Raw genomic sequence first — 27,824 nt, forward strand, 5'->3', positions numbered from 1 at the left:
CTCCCCCTCTATGAATTGGTGTAACACCTCTTTTCCCGCTATAACTCTATAGTTAAACATGGTGCTCAACACTACATATTGTTCCCAATGATATGTGGCTATCCTATGATGTTTGAGTAGATCTGTTTTTTCCTATGGGATAATTCGTGAAATTGCTATGATTTGTTTAATTTTCTTGTGCATATGCTGATGTCATTTGGTACCCATCATATGAGTGCATGTGTGGATCACACCATAGGGTTAGTTTTATGTTGATAGGACGATGCATTGGAGGGCAAGAGTGAAAGAATACTTCTTCCTAACATAGAAACTGATGCATAGGGGATTGAAGGGGGACCAATATATATCTTAATTCTATGGTTATATTTTGCCTCAATGAACGTTAGTTGTTGCAGATGCTTGCTAATAGTTCCAATCATAAGTGCATAGAATTCCAAGTAAGGGATGACATGCTAGCAGTGGCTTCTCCCACATAAAAACTTGCTATTGGTCTAGTAACGTAGTCAATTGCCTAAGGAGAAATCCTTCTCTTGTCTTACAAAAATCTTGCTTCTACACTAGTATATTTATTATCTTGCAATTTATTTCAATTTTTATGCTCGCAAACTACTTCTAGTTTTATTCTTGTTTTAGTTAAAGTAAACGTTAAGTGTGCGTAGAGTTGTATCAGTGGTCGATAGAACTTGAGGGAATATTTGTTCTGCCTTTAGCTCCTCGTTGGGTTCCACACTCTTATTTATAGAAAAGGGCTACAAACAACCCCATATAGTTCTGGGTTATAAATTAACAAATATTAACACATCAATATTTATAAGTATAAGCAGAAAAACAATTAATCTTTCAAAGTGTGCGAACCATAAAGATTGTTTCAACCCTTTCCATCTTTATTATATTAGCAAGGCATGGCTCCATCTTCACCACATATCTAGGAATGTCAAGAACCACGGTGCCAAAGTGAGGCAATTGGATCGTACTTTTTCAATATGCATCAACCTTTTACTTTCATGCAATACATGATCGTCAACCATTGGACATAGCATTTAGGTGGAATAAAGTAAGGTGGTAGGTTGCAAAGGGGTTGAAAGGTGGATAAGATCGTCTCGTATAAACTAGGCATACCAACAGGTTATGGAGATACCCATTGATAGGTATCAATACAAGGAGTAGGGATTTCCATGCAAATGATGCACTAGAGTTATAAGTGTATGAAAGCTCCACTGAAGCTAAGTGGGTTGTGCATCCAACTTGCTTTCTCATGAAGAACTCGGGCATTTGAGGACGCCCATCATGGGAATATACAAGACAAGTTTATAATTTTTTTGATTCCCACTAGCACATGCATGATATAACATGAGACTATCTTCATGATGAACATGGTGCCACTTTGAGGCAAAAGTGTGGTAAATGATAAAAACAAAGTCACTTCTCTCTTTTTCTCTCCTTCATTGTTTTATGGTGGCCTCATTTGGCCTCCACCATTTTTATTTCCTCACTGGTACAATTCTCTAATAATGATGATCATCCCACTTTTATTTACTTACAACTGATGGATAACTCGATATGATGAATGAAGCAACATGACTCCAATATGAATGCCTCTAGCAGTGTACCGAGATGTGCAATGATCTAGCATGACATGTATTCAGCTTATGAATTTTTGGTGGCTTTGCCACAAATACTATTATGAATGGTGGCATTGACACAAATACTATGTTAGCTCTATATGATCATGCAAAGCAATATGATGATAAACGAACTAGTCATGTGAAGTGATGATGGAATTTGCATGGAAATATAACTCGGGATGGCTATGGAAATGCCATAATAGGTAGGCATGGTTGATGTTTTGAGGAGGATATAATAAGGCTTATGTGAAATAGAGCGTATCATGTCACGGGGTTTGGATGGACCGGTGAAAGGTGCACCAATCCTCGAGGTGAGAATGTGTTATGCACGGTACTAGAGAGGCTAGCAAGTATGAGGAGGTGAGATTGCGCATGTCCATTGTGTCACATTCGTCATAAAGAACACGTATACTTATTCAAAAGTTTTATTAGTCTTATCACAAATCAAAGTACTACTCGCATGCCTTGAGGGAGAGGGTTGGTAGGAATTAACAATCGCATCACTCCGACTCGAAACAACACTAGGTATTCAACGAGGAATAGAAATGCTCCCACATCATCACCATGCCCTTTTTATTTTTTAGATGTTCAAGAAGTTTTAAAATCTCTTAATATCAACACCTCTCTGAATTAATAGTTATGCACTCACACCTTTTCATATCACCACATCAATATCATTAACTACAATTTCTCTATATGTGCTACATGACAGTTTAAATTATGAGTTATTGAACATTCATTATTTTTTATCTAGTCTTATGACCCATGCAAATTACACACACTATTCATTCAGATCTCAGACAAAAATAAGTGAAGAATGAGAGAAAAATATTTCTATAAAATCTACACGCCACCGTGCTAAAAAAAGATATAAGTGAAGTACTAGAGAAACTGTTAAGCTCAAAAGATATAAGTGAAGCACATAGAGTATTCTAACAAATCATGACGACGGTGTCTCTCTCTCAAATAGGTGTTTCCAGCAAACAATTATTGAGGCAAACTTAAAGTAAAAGTAAACAAAAGCAAACAACACACCAAGCAAAACTCATATAATGTGATGAATAAAATTGTAGCTCCAATTAACATACCGATGGATTGCGACGAAAGAGGGGATGCCTTCTCGAGGCATCCCCAAGCTTAGACACTTGAGTCTTCCTAAAATATTACCTTGGGGTGCCTTGGGCATCCCCAAACTTAGGATTCTCATTCCTTTGTCCATCGAAACAATACCCAAAAGTTCAAAACATCAATCACACAAAACTCAACAAAACTTTGTAAGATCCGTTAGTATAGGCAACATAATAAATACTTTTAGGTACTGTTATAAGTTGATTCTTATTTTTATTTTAGCATAAGGTACGGTATTATATCTTATACAAGGCTTATACCCCCCGATATAATCCTTAGTATAATGAAAACAAGCAAACTATGCATGCAAAAACAAAATCTGTTTAAAATAGAACAATCTGAAGTACTATATTTAATTTCCATACTTGTGTAACTCCAAAAATTTTAAACATTAGGTTAAGCTGGGGAATTTGTACATCGGTACCGTGTAAAAAAACTCAGCTTAAAAAGATGCCCAGTAAAATCAAAGAAATTCTACACTGGATGTCAAAGTTTCTGATTAAAACATAAAAACAAAATCATTACAGAGCCAATAATCATGTTATCACACACTAACATAAAATAAAGGAATTTTTTTTAAAGATAACTATTCGGTTGCCTCCCCACAAGCGTTATTGTCTTACGCCTCTAGCTAGGTATATTGCATAGTTTCAAGTGTTCTCATCTTTGACATCAACATCCTCAACAGTACCACCAAGGGTAATAGTAACAATAGGAGACTTGAAAATAGGTTCTTTTATCAGGTTGGGAAAGTCAAGGTGAACACTAATCATTTTAATATGTTTGTTCCTTTTGGTAGGATATGTACTAACGCTCTTAGGAATGTAAATAAATTTCGGACTTTTAGTTCGATAAGTGCTAGAATTGATTTAGGATGGTGTAAAAGCGGAACCTACTTTGTCAATCACCTCCTCCATTTTATAAATTCTACTCAAACCTTGTTTCACCCTCTCATAAATTAGAATATCATTTTCCTTTTAGGATTTCAAAGCTATTCCTACACGTGACCCAAGTTGAGTGATGTGATTGTGCAATTTTTTACCGAATTCTTCAATTGGTTCGTGAGTAACCAGTTTCCTTTCAATAGCATCAAGTCTTTGCATAACATGTTTGAGGGTTAAATTGGTTTTCATTAATGATAATGGGTGGTGTCCCAACAATATTTTCAATGGAATTATAGGCATCCAAAATGTGACACATCAAAAAGTTCCAACCGGTGATGGTGTCTAAGACAAACCTATACCAAGTGGTTATACCAACATAAACATTATGAAGCAAAATGGTGGTGGATAGCAAAATTATGAAGAAAAGTGGTTGTACTAACACAAATTAGTTGATTTATTTTGATCATAAAAAATCCTATACCATGCAAATTTCAAACTTTCTCCTCCCCTTTCTTTAAAATTAACAACATCATTATTGGGAGTAGCGCGAACAAAACAAGGACTAGCCCTGACTTCAAACAGAAAACTAGTAACAAGCTAAGCAAGAAAAGATAAATATTTTTAGTTTTTTAGTTTTTTATAAGAAAAACCAAATATACGAACAAATAAAAAGAGGAACAAGTTGATGAAATTTTGTGTGGAGTTACTTGATAGTTGGTGATGATATTCCCCGGCAATGTGCTAGAAATCTTTCCTGATACTCCTGAGCTGCGTTGGGTTTTACATGAAGAGGAACGGGTAATCGCAGCACAAAGTGGGTAAGTGTTTCCCTCGGTTATTAAATTAAGGTTTATCAAACCAATAGGAATATCAATCCACAACCGTCTTCAGTTGCTACACGCAAAAGAACAAACAGCTTGCACCCAACGCGGGCAACAGGGTTGTGAATCCCCTTGGTCTCATTATTTGCAAGCGAATGAGATGTGTAGATAATTGTAAAAAGAAAAATAAAATAAAAGAAAATAAATGGCTGCAAGGTATTGGAGGTTTTAGCAATATGTTGTGAATATACCCGATGGCCATAGCTTTCCCTAGTGGCATCTCTCATGAAAATAAGCATAAAATGGGTAAACAAATCACTGTTGGGGAATTGATAGAAGAGAGGATAGTTATGCGATTTCATGGCAATGATCATGTAAATATAGGAATCATTTCCATAAACAAATAGGCCGACTCCTTCCTGCACCTATTACTATTACTTCACTTCAAAAGCGCTTCTATCCTTGCCTCTCTATGTATTTAGTTCATGACGAACGAAGTAATGCTTGGAGTAAGATGACATGATGTAGACAAAGTAAACTCAACCAATAAGAATAAACCCCATCGTTTTACCCTTAGTGGAAGAAACACAAAGATGCAACTTGTCCCCTTCTGTCACTGGGATATAGAAACTCGCCAGATTGAACCTACTATAACGCACCTCTCTCACCGAAGAATTGTCAATCTAGTTGGCCAAACTATTTCAATAGATCGCAGAGAATTACAAAGCTATCATAATAATGCACATAAGAATCATATTATATATTAGAGTAGACTCAAATATTTATCATGAATAATTTAAACATGAATCCACAATTCATGGGATCCCAACAAACGCACTGTACGAAATAGTTACATCATATGGATCAAAGCGAAGGTGAGATGATCATTGTATTGAAGATCAAAGAGAGAGAGAGAGATGGGCCATCTAGGTCCTGCTATGGAACCATAGGTATATGGTGAACTACTCACACATCATCATGAGGGAATCAAGGTTGACGAAGAAGCCCTATGTGATCGATCCACCCTCCAGCAGAGTGCCAGGACGGAGCTCTATATGGCCTCCCGTCGGAATGGAGACTTGTGGGAGCGTAAAAAGTGTTTCGGGACGTCCTTTAGGTTATTTCAGGTAAATAGGAATTTATATGCGAGAAAAGGGGTTTGGGAGAGCCACGAGGCATCCACAAACCATCAGGTCACCCCTCCCCCCAGACCATGGCCTGATTGCTTGTGGGGGCCTTGTGTGCCTCTCGGCCTTCTTCCGATGCTCCACGGTCTTCTTTGGCTCAGAAAATGTTCAGAAAAAATTTCAGCTCAATTGGGCTTCGTTTGTTACTGGAACGTGAAAAGTGGAAAAACACACAGAAAACTACAACTACCACTGGACACTGGGTCAATAAGTTAGTTCTCAAAAATAATATAAATTCGTAGAGAAGTGCCTACAAAGTTTTCTAAAATGATTACATAATAGCATGGAACAATAAAAAAACTTATAGATACGTTGGAGACGTACCATTCTTCCTTTGAAAAACTCCTTTCCAACAACCCTTTACTATTTTCAAAAATTCTACTCATTTCCCATCAACGACATGTCATCCACATATACTTATTAGAAATGCTATATTGCTCCCACTCACTTTCTTGTAAAAACAAGTTTCTTCGTGCACTTTGTATAAACCCAAAAGCTTTGATCACCTTATCACAACATATATTCCAACTCTGATATGCTTGCACAAGTCCACAGAAGGATCGCTAGAGGTTGCATACCTTTTAGGATCCTTAGGATCGACAAAACCTTATGGTTGTATCACATACAACCTTTCCTTAAGGAAACATTGTTTTGACATCAATTTGCGAGATTTCATAATCAAAAAATGCAGAAAATGGCTAACATAATCCCGATGGACTTAAGCATCACTACAATGAGAAAATCTCATTGTAGTCAACTCCTTGAACTTGCGAAAACCCTTTTGTGACAAGTTGTGCTTTATTGACGGTGATATTACTGTCTGCGTCCGTATTTTTCTTAAAGATCCATTGTTCTGAGTGGCCTTACAACCATGAGGTAATTCCTCCAAAGTCCACACTTTGTTTTCATACATGGATCTTATCTCGAATTCCAGGGCCTCAAGCCTTTTGTCGAAATCTGGGCCCACCATCGCTTCCTCATAGTTCGTAGGCACATCATTATATAACAACATGACTTGTAAGACGGAATCACCATACCACTCGGGGCATTGCATATCCTTATTGACCTATGAGGTTTGGTAGAAACTTGATCTGAAGTGTCATGATCATCACCGATGGCTTTTTCTTCAATTGGTGCATGTATCACATAAACACCTTTCTGTGCTGCTGTACTTTCCGATTCAAGTGAAGGTTCAATAAACATATCAATTTCTACCTTCCTCCCACTCAATTATTTCAAGATAACATCCTTCCCTAGAAAGGATTCATTCTTGGCAACAAAGAACTTGCATTTGGATAACTGATAGAAGGTATACCCAATTGCTGCTTTGGGGTATCTTATGAAGATGCAATTTTCCACATTGGATTCGAGCTTATCAGACATAAGTGTCATATCGCCATACTTCGAAAAATGACAACTTAGGTTTCTTGCCAAACCATAATTAATACGATGTCGTCTCAAGGGACTTATATGCTTCCCTATTTAAAATGAATGTAGTTATTTCTAATGCACAACCCTAAAATGACAATGGCAAATTGGTAAGAGAAATCATAGACAACATCATATCCAATATAGTATGACTACGATGTTTGAACACACCATTACACTTGTGTTTGAGTTGATGTGACTTTTGAAACAATTTCGACATTGTCTTAAATGCATACCAAACTCGTAACTCAGATATTCAACTCCATGATCATATCATAGACATTTCATCTTCTTGTCATGAGGATCTTTGACTTCACTCTGAAATTTCTTGAACTTTTCAAAAAAATTAACTTGTGTTTCATCAAGTAAACATACGTGTATCTACTAAAAACATGTGTGAATGCAAGATAATAGAGATATCCACCGCTTTCCTCAACACTCATTGAATTACATATCAATATGTATTATTTCCAGTAAGTCTATTGACTGCTCCATCATACCAGAAAACAGAGCCTTAGTCAACTTGCCCATGAGGCATGGTTCACATGTCCCAAGCAATTCAAAATCGAGTGAGTGTAATGATCCATCAGCATGGAGTTTCTTCATGCGTTTTACAAAATATGACCTAAGCTGTAGTCGCACAAGTAAGTGGTACTATCATTATTAACTTTGCATCATTTTGCAGCAATATTATGAACATTCATGTGTATCACTACGACCGAGATTCAATAAACCATTAACATTGGGTGCATGATCATTAAGATATTATTCATGTAAACATAATAACCATTGTTAGGTGACTTAAATGAATAATTGTCTCAAAATACACAAGATCCAAATATATATTCATGCTTAACGCAGGCATCAAATAACATTTATTTAGGTTTAATCTAATCTCGAAGGTAGAGTGAGCGTACCGATGGCGATCGCATCAACCTTGGAGACATTTCCAATGCGCATCACCACCTCGTCCTTAGCAGGTCTCATTCATTCCATAGCTCCTGTTCATTTCCAATAAGCAATTGAACTAGTATCGAATACCTAGGGACTACTACAAGCACCAGTAAGCTACACATCAATAAAATGTATATCAAATATGCTTTTGTTGACGTTGCTAGCATTATTATCTGCCAAGTATTTTGGGCGGTTCTGCTTCCAGAGATTGTTCCCCTTATAATAGAAGCACTCAGTCTCGGGTTTTGGTCCAACCTTGGGATTCTGCTCTAAAGCGGAAACTGTCCTGGCATTCTCAAAGTTTCCCTTCTTTCCCTTGCCATTCTTGAAACTAGTGGTCTTATCAGTCATCTCCAGGATCTATCGTAGGTGCATCACATGAAAATTAAAAATTTCCTATGCGCAGAACATCCAAGAACATGCTACAGAGATGGATCACAAATCTTTACCACGATACGCGGACTGCTATGCAGCGAAAGTTTAGTTGGGCAACACGTCCGTGGGGTCCGTCTACTCCTCGTTCGTACTCCTTCTAACAGTCAGTCGCACGATCCCACGTACAGGTTGATCGGAGCAGCGCAAGTGTGCCACCTCTAATGGTATCCACGTGTGCAGCAGGGAACACCATGCGACGATCTTGTAGGTCCGATCACACTGTTGGCGGTGGGTGGAGGTGGATAGTTGCAACACATACAAAGACATAATGACGGCGCCGACGCGATCAACCGAATGAGTGTGCCGCACCTCCACTATATGTAGGCATCCAGCGTGGGATCAACTCTTTGGCCTCGCAAGAATCATAAATCGCACAAGTTCCTTCCTTAGAGCGCACGTCACCTTAGGTTCTCAATCACATGATCATGAGTCATATCAAATCCGACTTGGCTAGTCGGTAGCGGCCTCTAGCAAAGCGTGTCGACTCCAAGTATACAATGAAGGTGGTTAGGTGAACCTGTACTTCACACTTCGATTTCCTTTGCCACACAATATATGTTGTCGTGCTCAAGGCGGCATGGTCATCCTTGTTGTAGCATGACCACTTGGTCGTTTCGTTGAATCGAACCAATACTATGGATTATCTCATAATTCTCATCACATGGCCATGCTTATCCAGTTTGGATCATCAGAGGGGCCGATAGTATATCTCTCCTATTTGAAGGGGGAAATACCATCTGGCTCAACCATGTTTGAAAGCATGGGTCTACACATGCCCAAAACCTACCTTTCTAACTACCGAGTCATGGAGTAGCGTTTGGTCGTAATACATCTCCAACGTATCTATAATTTTTTATGGTTCCATGCTATTATCTTGTCAAACTTTGGATGTTTTTTATGCCTTTTATATCTTTTTTGGGAGTAACTTATTAACTCAGTGCCAAGTGCCAGTTCCTGTTTTTCCGTGTTTTTGACCCTTCTTAGAGGAGAATATTAAACAGAGTCCAAACGGAATAAAACCTCTGAAAAGATTTTTTCTGGGACAGAAGATACGCAGGGAACTTGAGAACCAAGGCAAAGGACCCCAGGGGAGGTCACAAGCCCCCTAGGCGCGGCCTGGGGCGGCACGCCTAGCTGGCTTCTGGGCCCCCTGTGGCTCCTCTGCCCTACTTCTTCCGCCTATAAATCCCCGAAAAATCCAAAACCACGGGAGAGATCCACGAAAATACTTTTCCGCCACCGCGAGCTTCTCTCTTTGCAAGATCCCATCTGGGTCACGTTCTGGTGCCCTGCCGGAGGGGGGATTCAGATACGGAGGGCTTCTTCATCAACACCATTGCCTCTCCGATGATGCATGAGTAGTTCACCATAGACCTTCGGGTCCATAGCTAGTAGCAAGATGGCTTCTTCTCTCTCTTGGATCTTCAATACAAAGTTCTCCATGATCTTTATGGAGATCTATCCGATGTAATCTTCTTTTGCGGTGTGTTTGTCGAGATCCGATGAATTGTGGATTTACGATCAGATTATCTATGAATCTTATTTCAGTTTCTTCTGATCTCTTATATGCATGATTTCATATCCCTGTAATTCTCTTCGAGTTGTGGGTTTTGTTTGGCCAACTTGATCTATGATTCTTGCAATGGGAGAAGTGCTTGGTTTTGGGTTCATACCGTGCGGTGACCTCACCCAGTGATAGAAGGGGTAGCGAGGCATGCATCGTGTTGTTGCCATCAAGGGTAAAAAGATGGGGTTTATATCTATTGCATGAATTTATCCCTCTACATCATGTCATATTGCTTAAGGCGTTAGTCTGTTTATCATGAACTCAATACACTAGATGCATGCTCGAAAGCGGTCGATGTGTGGAGTAATAGTAGTAGATGCAGAAAGTATCGGTCTACTTGTCTCGGACGTGATGCCTATATGTATGATCATTGCCTTAGATATCGTCATGACTTTGCGCGGTTCTATAAATTGCTCGAGAGTAATTCGGTCACCCACCGTAATATTTGCAATCATGAGAGAAGCCTCTAGTGAACACTATGGCCCCCGGGTCTAGTTCACATCATATTTTCAGCCTTGCACTTTTACTTTGTTGCACTTTCGGCCTTCAGATCTCACGTTGCAGTCAATCGTGAAGGGATTGACAACCCCTTTGTAGCGTTGGGTGCAAGTTTGCTATTTTTGCGTAGGTACATTGGTGCTTCATCTTGATACTCCTACTGGATTGATACCTTGGTTCTCAAACTGAGGGAAATACTTACTCTTACTGTGCTGCATCACCCTTTCCTCTTCAAGGGGAAAAACCAACGCAAGCTCAAGAGGTAGCAAGAAGAATTTCGGGCGCCGTTGCCGGGGAGCATCAAGTCAAGAATAGTCTTCCTCGTGTCAATTTCTGGCACCGGGGATTATCCTAAGTGAAGCTTATCCAAGTAACTGTCGCAAACTCATCTCTTGCATTTATTTTTTTGCCTCTCGTTTTCCTCTCCCCCACTTCTGAAAAACAAAAATTTACAAAAATATTTGCCTTTTTCGTTTGCCTTTCCTTTGCATCTGTGCTATGTGCCTTCAATATGCTTGCGTCTTCGCTTGCTGAAAATCTAGTGATATGGATCCTCATCCACTTGCTAATCTCTTTAAAAGATCCCATTATGTTGAACCATTTGCTAGTGACTTGAGTGCACTTGACTTTCTCTATGGAGTTTTGCTTCAGATGCGTGAATCTGAAAATCGTGATGACGAAATTTATGAAGTGATTCACGAGGGCTCCTTGAATGAAAAGCATGATTGCAATGGTTTCACTATGAATTCTATTAATGGCAATCATGCTAAAAATATGCAAACCCCTAAGCTTGGAGATGCTAGTTTTGCTGCATCCACTACTTGTTGCAATGATCATGATTGGGGTAATGATTTTTCTTATGATCTTGAAAATTTGTTTAAGCCTCTTGATGATTGTGATATTTGCAATAATACTGAAAGTGGGATTGGAGAAGTCATGACTTTAGTTGATGATAATCCCACTATTTTTGAAGAGCGTCAACTTTGCATGCATATGGATCATGGAAAGAATATCCTATGTGATAGCTATATTGTTTAATTTCAATTTGATCCCACATGTAATTGTTATGAGAATGTAAAATATTGTGGTAGAAACTTTCATATCACTAAATCACCTCTCGTTATGTTGAGATTGCTATTGTCTCTTTCTTCTTCCTTGCATATGGTAACTATTGGTTGTATTGAAAATTTGTTTTCCTATAAAATACCTATGCATAGGAAGGATGTTAGACTTATATGTGATTTTCACATGATTTATGATGCTCTCGTTGTGCTTCAATTCTTGTCTTTTACGTGAGCATCATTAAATTATCAATGCCTAGCTAAGGGCGTTAAACAATAGTGCTTGTTGGGAGGCAACCCAACGAATTTATATTTTATTTTTGCTTTCTGTTTTGTTGTGTCCACACCATCATAATTCTGTTATGATTGTGTTTTTTGTGTTTCTTTTTTGTGTTTGAGCCAAGTAAAACCTTTATGACTAGTTTTGGTGATGGTTGTTTGATCATGCTGGAAAAAGACAGAAACTTTTCGCTCATGAAATTATTTTTCATTTTTATCCAGAAAGAGATTTTGAGTTGATTCTTTTTGCTGCTGGTTGATATGACAATTTCCCAAATTTTCGTAATTTGTCAGAATTGTTGAGATTCCACAAGTATACGAAGTATACATATTGCTACACACTGGTCTGTTTTTGACAGATTCTGTTTTTGTTGTGTTGATTGCTTATTTTGATGAAACTATGGATAGTATCGGGGGGTACTAGCCATGGAAAAGTGAGAATACAGTAATATAACACCAATATAAATAGAAATCAAATTTGATATAGTACCTAAAGAGGTGGTAGTTTGTTTTCTTGTGCTAATGATATCATGAGTTTCTGTTTAAGTTTTGTGTTGTGAAGTTTTCAAGTTTTGGGTGATGTTCTCATGGACAAAGGGATAAAGAGTGCAAAGAGCTCAAGCTTGGGGATGCCCAGGGCATCCCAAGCCAAATTCAAGGACTCCAAAGAGCCTAAGCTTGGGGATGCCCCGGGAAGGCATCCCCTCTTTCGTCTTCAATCCATCGGTAACATTACTTGGAGCTATATTTTTATTCACCACATGATATGTGTTTTGCTTGTAGCGTCGTGTATTATAGGAGTCTCTTCTTTTAGTTGTGTCACAATCATCTTGGCTGCACACCTTTTGAGAGTGACATGCATTCATCATGAATTTGCTAGAATACTCGTTGAGCTTCGCTTATATCTTTTGAGTTAGGCAATTTAGCTCACATGTGCTTCACTTATATCTTTTGAGCTAGATAAGTTTGCTCTATGTGCTTCACTTAGATGTGTTAGAGCACGGCGGTGTCATATTTTGGAGAAATAAGAACTCTCGATCTTCACTTATATCTTTTTGAGAGTGCTCTCTTTGAGTATCTTGGTAGTTGGCTTGTGCTATGAAAGTAGTCCTAAAGATGATAGGCGTCCAAAGAGGATAAAATAAAACTTCCATATTCTTGTGCATTGGTTAGAAAGAGAAGTATGATTCCTCTCAATTAGTTTTGAGATATGGATTTGGTAATATTAGAGTTATGTTAGTAGGGTGTTGTGAATCTAGAAATACTTGTGTTGACGTTAGTGATTCCCGTAACATGCACGTATGGTGAACCGCCATGTTAGGAAGTCGGGGCATAATTGATTTATTGATTGTCATCCTTTGTGTGGCGGACGGGATCGCGCGATCGCTAACACCTACTAACCCTTCCCCTAGGAGTATGCCTTTAGCACTTTGTTTTGATTACTAATAAAACTTTCGCAATAAGTATGTGAGTTCTTCATGACTAATGTGAGTCCATGGTATAGATGCACTTTCACCTTCCACCACTGCTAGCCTCTCTAGTGTCGCGCAACTTTTGCCGGTGCAAAAACCCACCATATACCTTCCTCAAAATAGCCACCATACCCACCTATCATGGCCTTTTCATAGCCATTCCGAGATATATTGCCATGCAACTCCCACCATTCCGTCTCATGACATGTGCCGTCACTTTCATATTGCCATTGCATGATCGTAAGATATCTAGCGAGATGTTTCAACGTCATAAGCCAAGCTAGATCGTTGCACATCCCTGTACACTGTCGGAGGCATTTCCTATAGAGTCATCATTGTTCTAATCAGTGAGCTATGAGTAAATTAAAGTGTGATGATCATCATTATTAGAGCATTGTACCATGTGAGGAAAAAAAAGGCCAAAGTTGCCCACAAAAAAATATATGGAAAGAGGCCAAAGAGCCCAAACAAAAAAATGAGAGAAAAAGAGAGAAGGGACAATGCTACTATCTTTTCTACACTTGTGCTTCATAATAGCACCATGTTCTTCATGATTTAGAGTCTCTTGTTTTGTCACCACCATATGCTAGTGGGAATCTTCATTATATAACTTGGCTTGTATATTCCAATGATGGGCTTCCTCAAAATTGCCCTAGGTCTTGGTGAGCAAGCAAGTTGGATGCACACCCACTAGTTCTCCTTTTGAGCTTTCACATACTTATAGCTCTAAGTGCATCCATTGCATGGTAATCCCTACTGTTTCACATTGATATCTATTGATGGGCGTCTCCATAACCCTTTGATACGCCGAGTCAATGTGACCATCTCCTCCTTTTTGTCTCACAACCTCCACCACACTCTATTCCACCTATAGTTCTATATCCATGGCTCACGCTCATGTATTGCGTGAGAGTTGAAAAAGGTTTGAGAAAGTCAGAGTGTGAAAACAATTACTTGTCCAATACCAGGGTTGTGCATGATTTAAATTAGTTGTGTGGGGATGATGGAGCATAGCCAGACTATATGATTTTGTAGGGATAATTTTCTTTAGCCTTGTTATTTCGAAAGTTCATGATTACCTTGCTAGTTTGCTTGAAGTATTATTGTTTTCATGTCAATAGCAAACTATTGTTTTGAATCTTACGGATCTGAACATTCATGTCAAATTAAAGAAGTTACAAAGGACAAATATGCTAGGTAGCATTCCACATCAAAAAATCAGTCTTTATCACTTCCCTACTCGAGGACGAGCAGGAGTTAAGCTTGGGGATGCTTGATACGTCTCCAACGTATCTATAATTTTTTATGGTTCCATGCTATTATCTTGTCAAACTTTGGATGTTTTGTATGCCTTTTATATCTTTTTGGGACTAACTTATTAACTCAGTGCCAAGTGCCAGTTCCTGTTTTTTTTTCCGTGTTTTTGACCCTTTTCAGAGGAGAATATTAAACGGCGTCCAAACCTAATAAAACCTCCGAAAAGATATTTTCCGGAACAGAAGATACGTGGGGAACTTGAGAACCAAGGCAAAGGACCACGGGGGAGGTCACAAGGCCCCTAGGCATCGCCTGGGGGGCCGCGCCTAGTAGGCTTGTGGGCCCCCTGTGGCTCCTCTACCCTACTTCTTCCGCCTATAAATCCCCGAAAAATCCAAAACCACAGGAGAGATCCACGAAAATACTTTTCCGCCGCCGCAAGCTTCTATCTCTACAAGATCCCATCTGGGCACGTTTTGGTGCCCTACCGGAGGGGGGATTCGGATATGGAGGGCCTCTTCATGAACACCATTGCCTCTCCGATGCTGCGTGAGTAGTTCACCATAGACCTTCAGGTCCATAGCTAGTAGCTAGATGGCTTCTTCTCTCTCTTGGATCTTCAATACAAAGTTCTCCATGATCTTCATGGAGATCTATCTGATGTAATCTTCTTTTGTGGTGTGTTTGTCAAGATCCGATGAATTGTGGATTTATGATCATATTATCTATGAATCTTATTTGAGTTTCTTCTGATCTCTTATATGCATGATTTCATTACCTTGTAATTCTCTTCGAGTTGTGGGTTTTGTTTGGCCAACTTGATCTATGATTCTTGCAATGGGAGAAGTGCTTCGTTTTGGGTTCATACTGTGCGGTGACCTCACCAAGTGACAGAAGGGGTAGCAAGGCACGCATCATGTTGTTGCCATCAAGGGTAAAAAGATGGGGTTTATATCTATTGCATGAATTTATCCCTCTACATCATGTCATCTTTCTTAAGGCGTTACTCTGTTTGTCATGAACTGAATAGACTAGATGCATGCTGGATAGAGGTCGATGTGTGGAGTAATAGTAGTAGATGCAGAAAGTATTGGTCTACTTATCTCGGTCGTGGTGCCTATATGTATGATCATTGCCTTAGATATCGTCATGACTTTTGTGCGGTTCTATCAATTGCTGGACAGTAATTCGTTCACCCACCGTAATATTTGCTATCATGAGAGAAGCCTCTAGTGAACACTATGGCCCCGGGGTCTACTTCACATCATATTTTCAGCCTTACACTTTTACTTTGTTGCACTTTCCGCCTTTAGATCTCACATTGCAATCAATCGTGAAGGGATTGACAACCCCTTTGTAGCGTTGGGTGCAAGTTTGCTATTTTTGCGCAGGTACATTGGTGCTTCATCTTGAACCTCCTACTGGATTGATACCTTGGTTCTCAAACTGAGGGAAATACTTACTGCTACTGTGTTGGATCACCCTTTCCTCTTCAAGGGAAAAAACCAACGCAAGCTCAAGAGGTAGAAGGTCGTCCCAAAGCAAGTTTATCACCATCCCGAGTACCTGCACCAGCTTAGGTATTAGGACAGGCGAACCACAGAAGGCAGAGCGGTGACAGTTTCCCCTTTAGTGCAAAGGGGGCAAGGACGTACGAGGGTTCCCAAGGCATCTTCCAAAGGTTCCCTCTCTAATGCAACAAGGCTGTCGCCGCCCACTAGTAGGGCAGACGTCATTCCCGAGCCCGTCCATGAAGCGCGCAAAGCAACTTTGCAGGCCAAGACCACCCTTGGACAGGGGCGCATGTTCTCGTGTACCCTTTAAAAATTGGCCAATGTGGTATCCCTTCCCGCCGAAACAATAAAGGAAGAGGACCCGGGCCACCACTATAGATAGAGGATAAGTTGCTCCGTTGAGGGAGGACCATTCATTCCCCCATTAGCGTCGCACGAAACCACCCAGCCTCCGCAGACTCCCAAGAATTGTACTAGTTCATCCACTAACCTCCCGGTGAGGCAATCCACCAAAGTAGGAGTTGGGTATTATGCTTCCCAGCGGCCCAAACCTGGGTAAACTACCGTGTCCCTTTCCTTCCTCACCATCAAGTGAGCTCCTTGCCTTGTTCATCGAGTTGTGAGTCGGGTGAACCAAAGCTGCTAAGTAGTCTCCGCGCGCGCCCCGGAGACCGAATCCTTAGGGTTTTGCGAAGCCCGTAATCCGACATTTGGTGCGCCAAGTAGGGGCGCGTGTCGGAGCCTCCACGTGATAGCAAGAGCCAGATCTCGACTCGGCGACTCCGTGGAAAGTGCTACCACCAACGGCCGCCGGTCCACGGCGATGGACGGTGTCCACGAGAGTAGGGCCGCCCCTGCGGTCACCTGCATTCTCGGAGGATCGCAGGCGCCACCTTCCGGTCATCACGTCAAGCATTTCCTGCAGCGCGGCAGCGGCTCACCCACGGCCTGAGTCCCTGGAACGTCGCGTGTGGCCAGAGGTCAACATCACCTTCGGCCACTATGATCACCCCAAGGCCACGACTATCGTCGGGACGCTTCCCATGATGTGCACGCCGAACATATCCAGCGAGGCCATCTCGAAAACCCTCATCGATGGCGGCGCAAGCCTCAATGTCATCTCAGTGGAGGCCTTCGACGCACTGCGGTGACCCCGAGAGCGGCTTGGGCCCTCAAAGCCCTTCTTTGGGGGGTGGCAGGATCCGTCACCCCCCGTGGGGCTGATTCGCCTCCCCGTCACATTCGGCACCCACTCCAACTTCCGCACCGAGCAGATCGACTTTGACGTCGCCCAAATGCACCTACTGTACAACGCAATGGTCGGCTACCCCGCCCTCACACAGTTCTTGGCCGTGACTCACCCGGGCTACAGCGTCGTCTAGATGCCCGAGAGCGGCGGTGTGCTCATCATCGTGGGGGACATCAAGGACGCCTCTCGGGTCCTCAAGCTCTCCCACAAGGCCGTGGCCGTGGCGCATGCCAACTTCAGGAGCGAGGCCCGTGCCACGGAGGACCCAGGGGACATCCACAACATCGCGCCCGTGAAGAAGACGCAGTTGTTCTCCTAGGACCGGGCGGAGACGAAGCAAGTTCCGGTGGTTGAAGGAAGCTCGTCTCCCACCTTCCCCATCGACGCGAACCTCCCTCAATAGGAAGAGAAGGCGTTGGTGGATTTCCTCAGGGTGAACAAGGACTCGTTCGCCTGGAGCGCCTCCGACCTAGTGGGGGTCCCGAGGGACGTCATCGAGCACCACCTCATGGTGTCCGAAATGCACGTCCAGTGATGAAGAAGGCAAGGAGGCAAGCCCCGGAAAAGCAGGCATTCATCGCTCAGGAGGTGCGCAAGCTGAAGGAGGCAGGGGTCATTCGAGAGGTGCGCTACCCTGAATGGCTGGCCAACGCGGTGGTTGTCCCAAAGTAGAGCGGGAAGGAGCGCATGTGCGTCGACTTCACCATACTCAACAAAGATTGCCCTCAAGACCCGTTCTCGCTACCATGCATCGACCAGATCGTAGACTCCACCGCGGAGTGCGACCTCCTGTGCTTCCTGGAATTATTCTAGGCCTACCACCAGATCAACATGGCAGTGGAGGATGTCGAGAAGACAACTTTCCTCTCTTCGTGTGGGGTATACTGCTACGAGTGCATGAACTTCATGCTGCGGAACGCTGGGGCAACCTTCCAGTGGTTGATGCATATCGCCCTAGAACCACATCTCGGGAGGAATGTAGAGGCCTACGTCGACGACATCATGGTCAAGTCAAGACAGGCAAAAACCCTGGTGGGGGACCTAGAGGAGACCTTCGCCAGCCTTCGGGAGGTGAACCCGAAGCTCAACCCCGAGAAGTGTGTCTTCATGGTCCCATCAAGCAAGCTGCTCGGTTTCCTGGTATCGCACCAGGGGATCGAGGCAAAACCAGTGAAGGTCAATGCCATAAACAAGATGAGAGTGCCCACAACCCTCAAGGAGATGCTGAAGTAGGCGGGTTGTGTTACCTCTTTGAGTCATTTCATGTCCAAGCTTGGCTAGCGAGCCCTGCCCTTCTTCAAGATCATGAAGAGAAAGGGGCCCTTCGAGTGGATCTCGGAGGCCGACGCCACCTTCGATGAGCTCAAGCGTTACCTCACGACCCCGCCGGTCATGGTGGCTCCTCGCCCTCGGGAGCCTCTACTTCTATACCTCGCTTCCACCCCCCACTCTGCCTGCACCGCATTGGTGGCAGTAAGGGAGGAAGGAACCAGCAAGGGCGCTACTCCGGAGAGCCCCCACCCGCAGCATTTGGGGCCTCGCATGACTCACGACTACAGGATGATGTCACGAGGAGCCTGGCCCTCCTGAGGCCCCGGTTCCTTCTCCGGGCGATGAAACACCCCAATCTCCTGAAGTTGCTGGGGAGCATGATGCCCCGGGCAGATGCACCCTCGTCGAGCACCAAGTGTACTTTGTCAGCACGGTACTGCGGGACGCGTGCTCGCGCTACCCCATGCAGTAGAAGCTCCTTCTAGCGCTCCTCGTTGCCTCGCGCAAGCTGCGTCACTGCTTTCAAGGGCACCCGATCAAGGTCGTCTCCGCCTACCCCTTAGAGAAGATCCTGCACAACGCAAATGCAGCGGGAAGGGTCGCTGAATGGAACATCGAGCTTCAGGCCATCAACATGGAATTCAGTACGACCAGGGTCATCAAGGGAGTGAACCTGGCTGACTTCATGGCGGAGTGGACGGACGCACCGGACAGGGGGCTGGAAGGGAGCCAATCCCTTGCCCCCGATGTGGAGGCACCCGAGGTTTGGACCATGCACTTCGATGGAGCCTTCATGCAAAGAGGAGCGGGGGTTGGTGTCCTGCTCACTTCCCTGATGGGATAAAAGCTTCGCTACACCGTACAGCTCTACTTCCAGCATGGGGAGAAACTCTGCAACAACATAGCAGAGTTTGAGGGCCTCATCGCCGGCCTCAAGGCGGCGGCGGCCTTAGGGGTCCAGCGCCTCACCGTGATGGGCGACTCTCAGCTCCTCGTCAACTTTTCCAACAAAGGGTACACATCCAAGGACGAAAACATGGAGGCGTATATCCAAGAGGTACGTAAGAATGAGAAACGTTATCAGGGCCTCGAGCTTTAGCACGTCCTACGTGACAAAAACAAGGAGGCGGACAACATCACCAAGAGAGCTTCGCATCGCGAGGCTCAAGAGCCAGGCGTCTTCGAGGAGCGACTCTTCAAGCCTTCCGCGACGCCATCGCCGGAGGACCCGGTGCCACGCGGAGAGGAGCTCCCCCAGCACCACCTTCGGGGGCTCTAGACTGTGGCCAGGCCTCGGGGGCTCGATTGCTCCTGGCCCTGGAGGCTCTGGCCGACGATTGGATGCATGTACTTGGGGCCATACCGGCTCCATGGCACATTGCCAGAGAAGGAGGAAGACGTGGAGCACGTGGCACGACAAGACTCGACCTACTGCCTACGAGACGGCGCCCTGTACCGCACGCGCCCGAACAACGTCGCGCTACGGTGCATTTCCCGGGAGCAGGGTCGCGAGCTACTGGGTGACATCCACGAAGTGGACTGCGAGCACCACACCTCTTCACGGACGCTCGTAGGTATGGCGTTCATGTCAGGTTTCTACTGGCCTACAGCGTTGGACGATGCCACCGAGTTGGTCCGGTCTTGCGAGGCTTTCCAGTTCCACGCCAATCACATCCACCAACCTGCCCAAGGCCTCCAGACCATCCCGAGCTCCTGGCCCTTTGCGGTCTGGGGGCTGGACATACTTGGGCCTTTCCCGCAGGCAGCGGGGGGCTTCCGTTACCTCTACGTCGCCATTGACAAATTCACCAAGTGCGCGGCAGTGTAGGCCACGCGCACCATCTCGGCCGGGTCAGCCGTCAAGTTCATCAAGGGCCTGGTGAGCCGCTTCGGCGTCACCAAACGCATCATCACCGAGAACGGTTCACAGTTCACCAGTCAGCTCTTGAAGATTTACTGTGCTAACCTCGGTACGCAGATATGCTATGCGTCGGTGGCCCATCCGCGGAGCAATGGCCAGGCGGACCGCGCCAACGCAGAGGTCCTACAGGGTCGCAAAATGAGGAGCTTCAAGAAGAAGCTCGAGGCTTGCACACGGGGTTGGGTCGACGGGCTCCCATTGGTGTTGTGGTCCATCAGCACCACCGCAACTAAACCCACTGGCGAATCCCCGCTCTTTCTCGTCTACGGAGCCGAGGCGGTCCTTCCCCACGAAATCCAGCACCGGTCCCCGCGGGTCATGGCGTTCGATGACGAGTGTCAGGAGGCTGCGCTAGGGACGGACCTTGTGCTCAAAGAGGAGGTGCGCCGCTGGGCATCCCTTCGAGCCGCGAGGTACCAACAGGCCTTGCGGCGCTACCACTGCCACAAAATCCGATCGAGGACCCTCGAAGTTCGCGATCTCGTGCTGAGGCGGGTCCAATCCAGGGAGGGCTTCCGTAAGCTCTCGCCCATGTGGGAGGGCCCATTCATGGTCGTCCACGTCTCCACGCCAGGCTCCGTGCATCTTGAGACTCAAGATGAAGTTCCCATCCATAATTCCTAGAACATCCAACACCTCCGCAAGTTCTACCTGTAATGACTGTGCACCGCCTCTACGCCGCCCCTGCATAGCCCCTGCATCGCCTCGGCATCTACCCTGAATCGTCCTTCAATTCTTCTGGGACCTACTTCATCCCGTGACACTCTCACGTAATAACGAGCCGAGGCTGTATACGCCCAGGGTCCCCCGAAGACGTGGAAGAGGTCCATCCCACACCTAGTGCGGAAGACGGAGGCAATCAACACACTCCACGAATGACTCTAGAAGCTCAGGCCCAAATGCCTTGGGGGTCAGGACACTCCGAGGCCAAAGCGTCCACGCTACCTCCTATATACACCACCATCGTGACACTCTCACGTAATAATGAGTGGAGGCTGTATACGCCGAGGGCACCCCAAGGACTCAGAAGGGGTCCACCCCAGGCCTAGTGGAAGCTCTATGCTCAGCGCTGGGGGCGATGGAGGAAGAGAATAGATTAGGTGCTGGACACATCTTGCATTTGCCTTTTTTTGGTTTGGATTTGATGATGCATATGAAATCAAACTTGGGGCCTTCCAAATGAAGCCTTTGCAAAAACTCATTTTCTTTGCCACTCTTCGTAGCATGCTCTCTTCCTCTGAGTCGAGCATTCACCTCTCTCCAGCCGCTCGTACCCCGCGAGCGGGGGCTGGGGGCACGGTGTCGGCACCTCGCCAAGGCCTTGGCGCATGGACCCTCGCGTCGCACTGGCGGACGAGTCGGCAGACTCATGCCATCTGATACTCGCTCAAGAGTCCCGTTCACGGCTCTAGGCACCATCCTGGAGAGGAAACAAAATTTGGTCTCTTTTACAATAGTTGTTTCTCTTGGGACAGCTTGAGCTCCTTAGGGGGCTCCTGAGCATTGCGCCTCAGGATCCTTACCGATCACAAGCCACTTGGCATCTTGATGCCAGGGACTCGCTCCGTGAGGAATGACCTTGGTAACGGATCGTGTCGCACGACGGCAGGGAAATAAGCGGGACTGGGAACTGCCAATGCAGAGCTTCCTGAATGCAGACTAGGGACCTCCAAAAAACAGAATTCACGAGGGCCTCTTGGACGTCTAATGGGGCTCCTGAGCATCACGCCTCAGGAACCTTACTGGTCACAAAGCCACTTGGTACCCGGGTTCCACGGCCTTGTTCGCGAGAGGTCGTTCCTCACGGCAGGGAAATGTACGGGACTAGGACATGTCGAGGTAGAGCCGCTTGAATGTCTAAGGGGTTCCCGAGCATAGCGCCTCAAGAGCCTTACCGGTCACAAAGCCACTTCGCACCCTGGTGGCAGCGCCTTGCCCCGTGAGGAGCGACCTTGGTAACGGGTCGCGCCCCATGGCGGCAGGGAAATCTGCGGGACCGGGGCTTGCTAACATAGAGCATCGACCCACTTCACCCGCAGCGAGGAGAATCTTACCGATCAACAAGCCCCTCGAACATCATAGTCATACATCACAACAAAGAAGTTCACTGCAACCGTACCAAGCTAAGTATCCGAACCAATAGAGAGGCAACGGTACTAACAAAAGGGACGCCCACCCAAATCCATTACATGCCCAAAGGGCCTATCCTAGTTTTCATGGACACAGGACCAAAAGCAAGGAGGAGACAACTAGCGATGGAGATCCCGGAAAAGGGCTGCCGCCGCAGACGTTCGACACCCGCAAGCCGACACTTAGTCCATGTCATCTTCCTCCTTCACAGGCGCCGCAAGAGAAGACGGGCGGTGGCTCGCTTGGGGCTCATCCCCGAGGTCCGGGCACGGCGACGAGGTGGCTTGTCGTAGCTGCTGTCGCTCGGGGTCCTTCCGGAGGGGGTGTTACCGCTGCTGGAGGCGCGGCGCCCGCTGCCGGAGGCGGGCTCATCCACGGGATTGCCGCGGCCGGCGTCCTGAGGGCAGCAATCCATACGCTCGCCCTCATCCCCGGAAATCTTGACGAAGAGCGTCGCCTCCCCGTCATACTTGAAGTGGAGGTAGCGCCTCCCCTTCAAGCCTCGGGCATGGGCGAACGGCTGCCACCTGCGATTCAGACACCCATAGTCGTGGGGCATGACCTCGACCTCCACCCAGGACGCCCCGCCGCAGTAGCCGTCGGCCTGCAGCCAGAGGCCTGAGACACTGCTGGTCGGCAACGCCTTCGTGAAGAAGCTTGGGAGCTGAGACCAGGCGATCTCCGGCATAACCACCCACGTCCCGAACTCCATCGCCGTGTCAGCTGAATGGAGTCGCGGGCGCGGCGGCCGGGTGGCCACCACCGACCTTCCACCTCGGCCACCGCGCACGCTATCACTCACTCGTGCACCTCCGGCACCGTCGATGGTGATTCCGGGAACGATGGATCCACGGCCACGCCCGTCGGAGACCTGCGTCGACACCGCCGCGTACTTCTGAGAGCAGCCTAGGCCCCTCCTGGTAGGTGGGGTAGCAAGACCTTCACCGGAAGCCTTCCCCTTCTCGACGGCAGAGTATCTCCTCATCAGCGCCATGCTGAGGGAATGGCGGGCTCAAGGTGGAAGATGAAGAAGACGGAGGCAATGTGAGCCTTATCGCCCTCGCCAGGTTAAATAGGTCACAGAGAGCGAGCTGGCACCCTCTTGCGTTCCCGAGTCCACACAGTTTGTGAGAGGGCATGCCCGCGCGATGTGTGCATAGGCGTCGCCTGGAAGGAGTAATAATGGCTGGCGCAGTGTCCAGGCATCGCATCAGTTCGACCAGGTGCGTCTCCGGGCGCCTCGAGAACTGGGGGCGTTGCCACTTGACTATGCAACGCATGTGGAGCCTCGTCAGCAGACATTTAGTGCCCGTGACACTTTAGGCCACCTCCAAGGCTTCGCTAGAAAGCCCGCCCGGGTGCGCCTTAGGCCCGCGGGCTACTGTTGGCGTTCTGGGAATGGGGGTACCCAGACTTGCCTGCGTGCGGCCTTGGGCTGGCCCACATCTTCAACCAAGCACCCACAAGCCCGGCGTCACTCAAGGAAAGGCCTTCGCGAGGAGGGACGGCATCAAGGCCCGCAGGGAGTCTCCTCAGGACCCCTCCGGAGTGACGGATATTCCGAGACAAAGCCCGGCCTCCGGACTCAAGGATGACGCCCAGAAAGGACAAGCGAACCGCAGATGGCAGAGCGGTGACAGTTTCCCTGTAGTGCAAAGGGGACAAGGACATACGACGGTTCCCAGGGCATCTTCCAAAGGTTTCCTCTCTGGTGCAACAAGGCTATCGCCGCCCACCAGTACGGCATACGTCATTTCCGGGCCCGTCCCTACAGCGCGCACAACGACTTTGTAGGCGAAGACCACGTTTGGACAGGGGAGCATGTTCCCCTACCCCCCTTCAAAATTGGCCAATGTGGGATCCTTTCCCTCGAAACAATAAGGGAAGAGGACCCGGGCCGCCACTATAGATAGAGTATAGGTTGCTTCATTGAGGGAGGACCATTCATTCCCCCAATAGCTCCGCACGAAACCACCCAACCTCCGAAGGCTCCCAAGCACTGTACTAGTTAATCCACTAACCTCCCGGTGAGGCAATCCACCAAAGTACGAGTAGGGCATTACGCTTCCCAGCGTCCCGAACCTGGGTAAACTATTGTGTCCCTTATCTTCCTCACCATCCAGTGAGTTCCTTGCCTTGTTCATCGATTCGTGAGTCGGGTGAACCCAAGCTAGTAAGTGGTCTCCACGCGCGCCCCTCAGTTTGAATCCTTACGGTTTTACGGAGCCCGTAATCTGACAACAGCTTAGTCAACAGATCTGCAACATTTGCATCTGTGTGGCTCTTGCATAAATTTGTATCAGCATTCTGCACAAGTATTCCTATCAAATGATATTTTTCGGTCTATGTGCCTCATCTTGTGGTGTTGTCTCGGCTCCATGGCATGTGCAATGGCACGTGAATTATCACAATAATGGTCCAACGACGTCGGGGATATAACCCACATGTTAACCCGCGTGGGCTATAACCTAGGCGGGAGTTGAAAGTGCGTTATATCGACTAGAGGGGGGTGAATATGCGATTTTTAGAATTTGATCACTAAAGAAATTCCTTTTGATGAAATTCCTCAATGATGAATAGCGTGGAGTGGAAAAATGCAGGATCAAAGGTGCAAAGATTACAACATCCATTTTCTAGATGAGTATTAAGAAAAATGTTTTGCGCAGTACGTAGACATAGAACAAGCAGGTGAAGATTAACTTGTAGAACCTGTATCACGATTAACTGGAAGATTAACTGGAAGAATTCGAGGTTGAGGAAATTCAGAGAAATTTTTCAGCAAATTCTTCAAACAGAGGCAATGACAGTCTGCAACATACAATATTGAGGAATTGAAAGAGTTGAAGAAATAGAACCTGTATCACGATGAAGACAGTTGTTGATGACCGAGTTCCAACTGCTCTGACAATCGTACGTCTGGTTTGGAGCGTCTTGGTATTGAAACCAAAGGACACACAGTCCTGGGACAAATAGTCCCTACGGTATTCTCCTTGAGCTAAGGACACACAATCCTCACCCAACACTCATGGTAAGTCTTCAGAGCAGACTTCCAAACCCTCACTAACTCGGTCACCCGACGATCCACAATTGACTGTTGGATTGCTCTAGACCATGACGCCTAACAGTCTGGATGATGCACAATCCTCAAAGGCAAAATCCTTCAGTTCCACACATGACAAATTCTTCAGTGATGCTCAATCACTTGGTTTTTGGTTTGTGGTTTGGTGTTTGGGGTATTTCCTCACTGATGATTTACTCTTGAAGACTCTGAGGATCTTGGGTTGCTCTAAATGATAAGTGTTAGTTTATCACGGAGCAGCCAACCCGCAAGTGGTTGTGGGGGGCGGCTATTTATAGCCTCGGAGCATCCCGACATGATTTGACATAAACGACCTTAAATATTATGACCGTTGGTGTGGATAAGATTGGTGAGGTGGCACGAATCACGGCAACGGTGAGGACTCTCAACTGTGAAAGTGCTCATGTCTCTCATATTCCTCACTTGAGGCTTTTGTAGGATTAGGCTTGGGTTGAGCACCATGAGGAAATTCATTCCGTAGTGTTACCTCGACCCCCTTGAAAAGTATGGTGTTCCTATGACTCAATAGTGAAGAAAATGAAACAGAAATAATAAATCTTTATGCTTCAAAGTCTTGAGACTGATTTTCTTCAGGACACACTGAGTTCCTCATCTTCAGTATCTTCATGAGGAATATCAATTTCATCGCAATTTCTTCACGATCAAAATCTTCAGCATAAGACCAATTTCTTCAGCCGAAGATATACATTTTTAGGGTCGATATTCATCGTATAACTCAAACTCCTAAGCGACTTATAGAGCATGTGTACACTTATAAACACATTTGTTACTTAACCTATAAGTCTTCAAACAACCAAAATCACTAAGGGCACTAGATGGACTTACAATCTCCCCCTTTTTGGTAGTTGATGACAATTAGGTTAAGTTTTCAACGGGAATAAAAATATGAAGTGTAAATACTGAGTTTGAGGAATCTGAGATCAAGATACTTAGAGACTCCCCCTGAAGATGTGCATATTTTGAGGAAATTGATTTTCACAGCAGATTTACATTGCTGATTTATATCATGGAGATCTCCCCCTGTATCTTGTAAATCATGCGTACATTTGACATATAATATGAGGAATTTGAGAATGCATGATGAGAAATGGTATGTGACGAATTTTGGCATGCGTGCATTAAAATTTGAGGAATAAGCATGCGAAGAAAAATGTTCAAAAGCGTCAGAGTACCATCGGGCTTAAGTTACAAATCATTACATAAAACACTTCAGAAGAACCAAGAGTTTGTAACTTAATAATGTTCATAAGCCCCAAAATATACCCCGCCTGAAGACTAACTCAGATTTCTCCCCCTTTGTCATCAACTGACGAAAAGGGACAAAACTGAGAACTAACACCCCATGAAGACTTTCACTTCTTGGCTAATGAAGAGGCATGAGGGTTCTTGGTGACGGGCTTCTTCCTTGGTCCAGTTGCAGTGTCTTCTGGTTCTTCATCAGACTCTGCAGTGCGTAATGAAGAAAAAGAACTGCCTCAAGGTCGGGCACTGGAATTGGCATGAATTTCTTCTTGGGAGGCCACAACCAGTGGAAGTCCTGAGTAAATCCAATTCCTCAAGTTCCTCTTGAGTCTTCAGATGAGACAAGGTGGCCCAGGTATGATCAAACACCTCATGAAGATAATAGTGATTTTTCTTCACTGCATTCCGTGTCGTGTTGAGGGTGTTCACAATGGCACTGAATTGATGTTTTACCCATTTGTGATTACGATCAACCTTCAGATGAAGACTGAGGAGTAGCTCTATGTTATTCATCACTCTTGGGGCAGCAGGGCTTGGTGGATCTTGAGTGGCGGTGTCATCATATGAAGAATATGATTCTGCTTCACCGAACTGGCCATCAAGGGGCCTATTTCCTTCATCAATCACAGATTTTCCTTTGCCTTCAATGGGCTCAAATGTCTTCTTGATGACTCTGACTGGCAGAAGATATCCAATGTGATTAGGAAAATCAGCATGGTAGTTGATGCGTGACCTGTTTCTGATGAATCTCATGATCCAAGGAGCATAAATCTTCAGGTCGAAGGGCGACACAGCATTAT

This window comes from Hordeum vulgare, chromosome 6H (assembly GCF_904849725.1).
Source record: "Hordeum vulgare subsp. vulgare chromosome 6H, MorexV3_pseudomolecules_assembly, whole genome shotgun sequence".
Classification (NCBI taxonomy): Eukaryota; Viridiplantae; Streptophyta; class Magnoliopsida; order Poales; family Poaceae; genus Hordeum; species Hordeum vulgare.